The sequence below is a fragment of the Oncorhynchus kisutch genome, linkage group LG6 (genome assembly GCF_002021735.2).
Source record: "Oncorhynchus kisutch isolate 150728-3 linkage group LG6, Okis_V2, whole genome shotgun sequence".
In the NCBI taxonomy this organism is placed as follows: domain Eukaryota; kingdom Metazoa; phylum Chordata; class Actinopteri; order Salmoniformes; family Salmonidae; genus Oncorhynchus; species Oncorhynchus kisutch.
Window position 1 is genome coordinate 7,118,339 of NC_034179.2, and position 10,230 is coordinate 7,128,568.

A 10,230-nucleotide genomic window follows, 5' to 3' on the forward strand; every position below is an offset into this window, starting at 1 on the left:
GGCAGGTAGCCTAGTGGTTAGAGTGTAGAGGCGGCAGGGTAGCCTAGTGGTTAGAGTGTAGAGGCAGCAGGTAGCCTAGTGGTTAGAGTGTAGAGGCGGCAGGTAGCCTAGTGGTTAGAGCGTAGTAGTGGCAGGTAGCCTAGTGGTTAGAGTGTAGAGGTGGCAGGTAGCCTAGTGGTTAGAGTGTAGAGGCGGCAGGTAGCCTAGTGGTTAGAGTGTAGAGGTGGCAAGGTAGCCTAGTGGTTAGAGTGTAGAGGCGGCAGGTAGCCTAGTGGTTAGAGTGTAGAGGCAGCAGGTAGCCTAGTGGTTAGAGTGTAGAGGTGGCAGGTAGCCTAGTGGTTAGAGTGTAGAGGTGGCAAGGTAGCCTAGTGGTTAGAGTGTAGAGGCGGCAAGGTAGCCTAGTGGTTAGAGTGTAGAGGAGGCAGGTAGCCTAGTGGTTAGAGTGTAGAGGTGGCAAGGTAGCCTAGTGGTTGGAGCGTTGGACCAGTAACCAAAAGGTTCCTAGATCAAATCCCCCGAGCTGACAAGGTAAAAATCTGTTGTTCTGCCCCTGAACAAGGCAGTTAACCCACTGTTCCTAGGCCGTCATTGAAAATAAGAGTTTGTTCTAAACTGACTTGCCAAGTTAAAAAAATATAAGCAGTTGAGATGTTGAAACCACAGTGAGGTATCCAAGGTAATGAATTATAGGTCATTATATTTTAGGATGATCCCTATAATATGAAATATTTTCCCTAGCGACGACAAGCTATTTGGCCCCCCGAGTTAATTAATTAATTAAATTTTAATTTTAATTGTTGGACATAAAAGACTGTAAAAAAAAACACCAGGAAATCATCTCCAAGTGATTTTAATTGAAAAAAATATATTCCCAATTATTCCCACGCATAATAGAGACGCGTGATCGTATACAACTGTAAACAATGTTTAAAATGATTAACGTTTAAGTCCATTTATTTATTGATTATATCTGTTTCTTGCTGTCAATTTGGAGACTACAAATGATTTGTAATAATGTGTATTATATATATTCATTATATGGCCCCGCGACCATATGCTCAAGAAGAATTCGACCTAACGGCTATGATCCCTGTTCAATATGGTAGACTAGGCCTATACATTGGCATTAGGCTTGTCATCCACACAAACACACACACACACACACACACACACACACACACATGCACACACCACTCAGGACTAATTAGAGACAGGAAGCAGTGTATCAGCAACACGGTCTAAAAAGACATTTAACTCATTCAACATCTCCCAAAACACAACCAATCAGGACAAAGTGCTTGTCCATGCCAGAATCATTTGAAAAGGTAAACAAACGGTTTATTGTCGTTTATATATAGGCCTTCCTTTAGACACATCCCATAGATTAAAACACATCATAATGTCCACTGGTACGATGTGTGTTTGTTTAGCAAATCAAATGTTGATATAGTGGTGCATGGAAATATGATATTGCAAAGCCACATTAAATAGCCTACCGACAGAGATATATACCCTACCGACAGAGATATATAGCCTACCAACAGAGAGATATAGCCTACCGACAGAGATATATAGCCTACCGACAGAGATATATAGCCTACCAACAGAGATATATAGCCTACCGACAGAGATATATACCCTACCGACAGAGATATATAGCCTACCGACAGAGAGATATAGCCTACCGACAGAGATATATAGCCTACCGACAGAGATATATAGCCTACCGACAGAGATATATAGCCTACCGATAGAGATATATAGCCTACCTACAGAGATATATAGTCTACCGACAGAGATATATAGCCTACCGATAGAGATATATAGCCTACCTACAGAGATATATAGTCTACCGACAGAGATATATAGCCTACCGACAGCGATAGCCTACCTACAGAGATATATAGTCTACCGACAGAGATATATAGCCTACCGACAGCGATAGCCTACCTACAGAGATATATAGTCTACCGACAGAGATATATAGCCTACCTACAGAGATATATAGTCTACCGACAGAGATATATAGCCTACCGACAGAGATATATAGCCTACCGACAAAGAGATATAAAGCCTACCTACAGAGATATATAGTCTCCCGACAGAGATATATAGCCTACCGACAGAGATATATAGCCTACCGACAGAGATATATAGCCTACCGACAAAGAGATATATAGCCTACCTACAGAGATATATAGTCTACTGACAAAAAGATATAGCCTACCGACAGAGATATATAGCATACCGACAGAGAGATATAGCCTACCGACAAAGAGATATAGCCTACCTATATAGAGATATAGCCTACCTACAGAGATATAGCCTACCTACAGAGATATAGCCTACCTATATAGAGATATAGCCTACCTATATAGAGATATAGCCTACCTACAGAGATATAGCCTACCTATATAGAGATATAGCCTACCTACAGAGATTTAGCCGACCTACAGAGATATGGCCTACCTACAGAGATATAGCCTACCTATATAGAGATATAGCCTACCTAGAGAGATATAGCCTACCTACAGAGATATAGCCTACCTATATAGAGATATTGCCTACCTACAGAGATATAGCCTACCTATATAGAGATATAGCCTACCTATATAGAGATATAGCCTACCTATAAAGAGATATAGTCTACCTACAGAGATATAGCCTACCTACAGAGATATAGCCTAAATATATAGAGATATAGCCTACCTACAGAGATATAGCCTACCTACAGAGATATAGCCTACCTACAGAGATATAGCCTACCTACAGAGATATAGCCTACCTACAAAGATATAGCCTACCTACAGAGATATAGCCTACCTACAGAGATATATCCTACCTACAGAGATATAGCCGACCTACAGAGGCAGATTCTAATGCAATGTCTATTCCAAAACACCAACATTTCTGCTAATGTGCTACAGAGACAAAAGAGTGAACTGCCTGCCACAAAGGCCTACAAACGACAACAGCGTAAACACAATTCTTCATCGTCTCTCTTGGTCTTAATGCTTGTTAATCTTCATCCAGTGAGCAGAACACAATTCACTAATGTTTCCTATTCTTAGGGGCATTGTGGGAATGAATACAAAACGAAACCCCCTCATCATCAGCACAACGTCCTGTTTCCTATTAGCCCTGTGTGGAATGTCATTCATCTATTTACCCTATGACCTACGAGCGCGGTGTAATAATGCACATTCCTCACGCGGGCCTGTTTAACCAATGGGTTCAATGTTGCAAGCATCACCTTCCTCTTTCTCAACCAATGAGGGGGATGTATTTATATGTGAACTTACCCTTGTTCTCTCACTTCCTGTTTTTTTTGGGGGGGGCAACAGTTTGACAACTATCCACTTCCCCACCACCAGTTATATATAATAACTTTAAGAACCAGTCATTGGAATACCCCCCCACCCCAATGCCAGCAGCCCCGCACGGGGCTAGCAACAACCACATCATCTGGCTCCGAGGATCTCCCCTCGGAGACGAGTCCGTTCCCCTCAAAACCATTGAATAAAATGTCATGTTGAATTCCGTCTTTACAGTTCATTCACTTTAAACCTGTACTAGATTGGACTGGGCGTAGTGTAACACCCTACACCTGCTGTTACTAAACCCAAAACCGGTTCTACGCATCCACATGGAGGAAATGACAATCCAAAAGGCTCGCCCATACATTTTAAACCCCTACTGCTGCTCCTGTGCTACAGACAAGACACTTTAACAAACCCTACAAAAAAACAACAGCTCAAACGCATCGTCGCTGCCTTTCAAAACCCCACAGAAATATGACGGAGGTGTAACTTCATTCAACATCTCTCTGGTACTGACACGCTATACACCTGCTGTTACGACCCAAAGAGGAACGATGCCTGAGTCTTCACTAAGGCCTGCTGTTACGACCCAAAGAGGAACGATGCCTGAGTCTTCACTAAGGCCTGCTGTTACGACCCAAAGAGGAACAATGCCTGAGTCTTCAATAAGGCCTGCTGTTACGACCCAAAGAGGAACGATGCCTGCTGTTTAAAGACACATCAGGCCTCCTCAGCTATGTACTGAGTGGGAGGCCCAGTGATCCCAGAGAAATCACATGTAAACCCACTACTATCATTCACAACTTAAAGGGTTATCAATAATAATGTATATGATGTATGTTTTGGAGCGGTAAGGTTAGGGAATTGGGCCAGTAACTGAAAGGTGGCTGGATCGAATCCCTGAGCTGACAATCTGTCATTCTGCCCCCCTGAACAAGGCAGTTAATCCACTGTTCCTAGGGCCGTCATTGTAAATAAGAATTTGTTCTTAACTGACTTGCCTAGTTGAATGTAAATACAAATGTACAACGAGACCCTTATATTCTTAAATAGCTGATAAACAAAGCTAAAAAAAATAATCTGTAATAATATAATTTGTCCTTGTATGAGGAAAACAAAATATATGTTTACACAGTGAAGCTCAAAAAATGATAGTAACATGTTCAAACACCATATGCAATATCCACAGCTATAATTGTGTTCTTTAAATGAGCTGAGATTGACATACTTGAGCCTGCAAAATGTCCACTTCCCAGGGAGGTTGGTCTGTTTCTACCGCTAACAGGAGGAGAGAACATCTGAAAGAAAGGAAACAGTGTTTTACAATAGACCTTATTGCTTAAAAGTTCAATCTTAAATATATCAATAAATAGGGAATGTAGTGGGTTTTTTTTGTTGTCAAATCGTAATAATCACGGTTTGAAATAACTATTATAATAGCCTTATGCTACACAATAAGTATAATTGTGGTCTATGATGGGAACCCCAAGCCAACTTCAACTGAGTGCTGAACACCTTTCCCTGATCTGTGCTGCAGATGGTCATCCATATTGACCAATAGTAGTGTCTTCTAATTCTATATTGACCAATAGTAGTGTCTTCTAATTCTACTGCATCCTTAGAATTATAGTGTCCTCCCCAGAAATAACAGCAATATGAAAACTGTAATTATTAATAATGTCTACCTCGCTGTAAATACACTGACGGGAAGAAAAAAAAAATGTCTGGATTAGGAAATATCAAATGTATTTCTGATACATAAAAGTGATTTATTTATTTATTTATTTTCACAAACAGCTAGAAGTTGACTAAAAGTAGCGATCGTTATTGGTTCAAGAAACATGGCCGTGGGGCACGTTTCCTGTCCCAACTTCCGAACATAGAACGTTATAAAGGACAAATATCTGCCACGACTAGAACGGGTCGGAATAAAGTCAATTATCCGTTATTCATAACATGAAATAAAAACATCAACATTGTACAAGTAACGACTTACATATTAAAGCTGATATAGAATCATGGGCTACTCCCGCATGCAGTTATGTTACTGGGATTGATCTACTGACGGAGACCTGTCACTAGAATTATGCATCACAAAAAGACAGGAATTTAAAACTTATTTAAAAAATGTATATTCTAGGACAGAATGAAACAAGAAAAAAATACTTAAAATGGGATATACTACCATTGATGTTGGGAACATTTTCAAATCGCTGTTTCGCATCTATAGAAACAACAAAATTACTAATGCAATATCATATTTCTCTGCACATGTTTTGGGAAAAAAATAGAAAACACAATTAGGATACTATAACTTGCTTAAATCATATGTTTTACGTTGAGTTAAAAGACGTACAGAGAAGGAAAAAAACACTTTTAAATAAATACATCACAATGAATAACAAAAACATTAGTCTATCTATACCGTACAAAATAAACATTTAAACAGTCGCCGGTAGGTCGGTGCCGTGGTTGTGGTCATTGCAATATTATAACAATTGCTTACCGCACTGAAATCCAATAAGTCGCTTAGTTCTTTGTCTGTCCCTATGGCAGCCATTCGCTGTTGGTGATGCATTTTAGCAAAATCACACAAACCTAAAAACATGGAAACAAATTGCGGTCAGAGGACGCCAGTTCTCGCACGGATGGGAGGGGGACCGACTATTAGATCTTCCTCAAAATCCAGACGACCGGGAGCCGAGTCGCGCAAGATTCCACTTTGCATTTAAACCTATTCTCTCTCAGCGCATCCTTGTGCAACAGGAGGTTTAGGATAAAATGTATGAATCAAACAGGAAGAAAAATCAGCATAGGAATGGGAATGTTTCCCCAAATCCAGGTCGAGCTGTGCTAATGGCAGTTTAGCCAGAGATCAAGAAGTGACAATCCCGTTGCATATACAATAAATACACAAACGCTATAAAGACAGCGGAAAAAAATGTCAATAAAGCGGACTTCATAAAAATGGTCAACACACGCAGTGAAAGTAGGTCTGGACGTTTATAAAGATCAGTTTGTAAATGGAACGTGATCATTGACAGGACTTTTATTCATTTCCAGCATCCGAGTTTGAGCCCCATGTGTGTGCCACAGAATAGTAATAACGTTGGTTTCTACAGCCACCTAGCTACCTTTTAATATATCGATTCCTTGCACTTTTGCTGACAGCAATTGGTGGGGTGAAATGTACATTTACGAGGAGGAAAATTGATAAACGTTGTTGACATTGAAAAATATGTTTTAATTGTAAATGATTGATTGATTGGTTCAGAACGCAGATATAATTGTGTTGGAGTGCCCAGTGTCAACAGGAAGGTGCGCGCGGGTGTGTGAATGTCTGTCTGTTTGTCAACATCTCAAACCATCCAAATTCATGGCACATAAACGATGATATTGGGTCGATATGAAAACAAAAATGTATTTCGAAATCGATAGTTGGCTATATGATAGATTTTTTTTTTTTACATTTCAATATTGTTATTACAAGATAACAACGCCCAAATACACTCGTTCAATTTATAATCATGGGGTGAGGTCTGCAGCATAGCTGGTAAACCTAGTCTTTCTTCAATGATGATGATGACAAGACAGACAATGTTATTGATACAATGTATGGAAATATAACTAGGCTATAGTTGTATTTTGGCATCAAGACAAAAGTGTGCTATTCTATCACAGGAGATCAAATGTGCAGGTTGAAATATTTTGACGTTACGTAATGATGCTACCTACCCTTGTAAGCCTGTTTTCAGAGCTAGGGGGGCTAGCACAGCTAACCTACACTGGCTAACTTTTACCGTGCAATAACGTGATGAAGCGTGCCTGTTTTGAGGGCTTGGGGGAAAAGGCTGGATATAAGGACATTACTCTTTGGAAATGACAACTGCGAACCTTCCCAACTATGCGTGGCGTGTTTGATTGATCAATCCATATTGATGTCTTTGTCTGCGGCCAACAGAAAAGTTTTAGCGGAGACGGGCTGTCAGTCTGTCAACCTTGCGATGCGGGAGAAAAGCACAGAAGCAGACAGACACAGAAGGGAAACGATTCTAACTTGGCAGACAAATAGTTTCATGCAGTTGCAAATCCGGCATGTCGGAAATTGTTCTTGTAGTAAAGAAGTTGCACCGATATAAAAATAAATATTTAAAAATTACCTTGGTTTGATATGTTTACGTAATCCACACAAGTGTATCTCTTTTACTTGCTCTCAGTGTATAACTAAGCAAAACTGCCGACTGCCTGCGCTACCAAGGGCTAGCCAAAATCTTTATCCGAAAACGATGTTTGCGGCTACATTTGTTTTGAAACACTATTAGGCTTTCCAGTTAGGGTCAACTTGCAGCCAAACGTAGTTGTACATCCAGGTGGGTGCCTTAAACTTGGACAGTTTAGCTTGTTTTCAGATTCAATGCAGTTATCTACCATGCTAGCTGGCTACTTTCCATTGCTCTGGTCTAGCCTGGCTCAGCGGTGTCGCGTGTGTCACACAGGCGCGTGCATCACCGTCGCGCGTTCTGTCCACATCCGGGAACCCCACGTCATCCTCTAAAGTTCGGTGACGTCGACCTGGTGCTGATGAGAAATGTTGTAAAGGAGGAGAATAACTGTTCAGTCTATAATAGTCATTTATATTTAGTTGTACAAGTTTATAAAAATCTGTTTGGTTCTGAAATGTGATTACTGTATTTGACAGAGAGATGGGTGCATTTTCTGGTTGTTGCTCATCTTTCCTAATCACATAGTCAACCTCACTTTTTGTTGCTTTTTAAAAAACTTTTTTTTATGTTAATGTTTTTGTTATTTAAATTAAACATTTAAATTCAACTCATTTCAGATGACAAACAAAAAACAAGAAAGTCAAATTATCTTTTGGAGACAACCACATTTTTTGGACCATGATGGACTATATCAATGATTCCCAAAATGTTTTGGTTACTGTACCACCAACTGAAGTACCGTCTTCGTGTGCATTTTACCAGTAGGCCTATGGGCTCATAAGTCTTCTCAAGGTCCTCTTGTGGATAGTCCAAGAACCCCCAGGAGTCCCAGTACCCCTGGTTGGGAACCACTGGACTACAAGGAAGATAGGGCACTGAAGGAAACAACATCTAGCCCATTTCTTTCTAACCAGAGCTCTATGGGACCCACGTAGTGCATTACTTTTGACAAGAGCTCTATGCTGGCCCTGGTCAAAAGTAGTGCACTATATAGGGACTATGGTCCCATTTGGGACGTAGGCAGAGAGAGAGAGAGAGAGTGAGCTCCTCTCTTTGGAAAGAAGATTTGAGGATTTTATCATCAGTGCTTGATAACTATGTTTTGTTGACAGCTACGTTTTACGACAGGGCAAGATAAACCAGAACAATACTGGTGTTGATATCACGCTTCTTTTGTGATATATGACTTAGGGACCCAATTTAATATTTTATTTTGGAGAGATTTGTTTTAGTGTCAGTGGGGGCATCATCACTATAATAACAGAGACACTCTGTGCATCCCAAATGGCAAAACATTTCCATTAGAGTGTTCTAGCCTTATAGGTTCTGGTAGTATTAGTAGTAGTGTTGGTAGTAGCAGTAGTGGTAGTAGCAGCAATAGCAGTAGTAGTAGTAGTAGTAGATGTAGTAGTAGTAGTAGTAACAATAGTAGTAGTAGTAGTAGTAGTAGATGTAGTAGTAGTGGTAGTAGTAGTAGTAGTAGTAGTAGTAGATGTAGTAGCAGTAGTAGTAACAATAGTAGTAGTAGTAGTAGTAGTAGATGTAGTAGTAGTGGTAGTAGTAGTAGTAGTAGTAGTAGTAGTAGTAGTAGTAGTAGTAGTAGATGTAGTAGTAGTAGTAGTAGTAGTAGTAGTAGTAGTAGTGGTAGTAGTAGTAGTAGTAGTAGTAGTAGTATTGGTAGTAGTAGTAGTAGCAATAGCGGTAGTAGAAGCAGTAGTAGTAGTAGTAGTAGTAATAGCAGTAGTAGTAGTAGTAATAGTAGTAGTGGTAGTAGTAGTAGTAGTAGTAGTAGTAGTAGTAGTAGTGTAGTAGTAGTAGTAGTAGTAGTAGTAGTAGTAGTAGTAGTAGTAGTAGTAGTAGTAGTAGTAGTGGTAGTAGTAGTAGTAGTAGTAGTAGTGGTAGTAGTAGTAGTCGTAGTGGTAGTAGTAGTAGTAGTAGTAGTAGTAGTAGTAGAAGCAATAGTATTAGCAGTATTAGTTTCAGTAGTAGTAGTAGTAGTAGTAGTCGTAGTGGTAGTAGTAGTAGTAGTAGTAGTAGTAGTAGTAGTAGTAGTAGTAGTAGTCGTAGTGGTAGTAGTAGTAGTAGTAGTAGTAGTAGTAGTAGTAGTGGTAGTAGTAGTAGTAGTAGAAGCAATAGTATTAGCAGTATTAGTTTCAGTAGTAGTAGTAGTTGTAGTAGCAGTAGTGGTAGCAGTAGTAGTAGTAGCTCAGAGTGTCTCATCTTTTTTACCCATTGCTTCTGGCTTGATTGGTCTCCATTGTGGAGGAGTAGGTGGAGTGGGCAGAGCTTTCGAAGAGGTAAGGAAAGCATAACCTTGTGATAGATAAAACATATATTGTTTAACCCAGTTTAGGGTAAGGGGCGGGGTTGGGGGTTTGGATGCGAACCCAGTATAGGGTAAGGGGGGGGGTTTGGATGCGAACCCAGTTTAGGGTAAGGGGCGGGGTTGGGGGTTTGGATACGAACCCAGTTCAGGGTAAGGGGAGGGGTTGAGTTAGGTAGTAGTGTTCAGTATGGTGCAGAGAGAAGTGTCCTTGAAGTGGATGGCTTCTTCTAGTTAGTCGTTGGTGATTAGTTGTCTTTTTGCTTGATTTAAATTATTTGTATGAATTCAGGAAATCTCATGAAAGTAAGTGACAGGTCGGTACTGTATCTTGTAAAGCAGTAGGCTGCTCTAATTGCTGTCC

The 10,230-nt window shown here is 40.2% G+C and overlaps 1 protein-coding gene across 4 annotated transcripts in view; it reads right to left on the reverse strand.

The window, feature by feature from the left end:
• Positions 1 to 7,839, reverse strand: part of LOC109879714 (transcription factor 4) — a 351,270-nt gene extending 343,431 nt beyond the window's left edge. For 2 of the 4 annotated variants that reach the window (XM_031826057.1, XM_031826058.1), the window contains exons 1-4: positions 7,481 to 7,839; positions 5,827 to 5,918; positions 5,506 to 5,544; positions 4,549 to 4,618 (exon numbers count right to left, since the gene is read on the reverse strand). The gene's annotated coding sequence lies outside the window, so the exon portion shown is untranslated. The remainder of the gene's footprint in view (positions 1 to 4,548; positions 4,619 to 5,505; positions 5,545 to 5,826; positions 5,919 to 7,480) is intronic. The other 2 variants (XM_031826059.1, XM_031826060.1) reach the window with 1 other exon arrangement.
• Between the last annotated feature and the right edge of the window lie 2,391 nt (positions 7,840 to 10,230).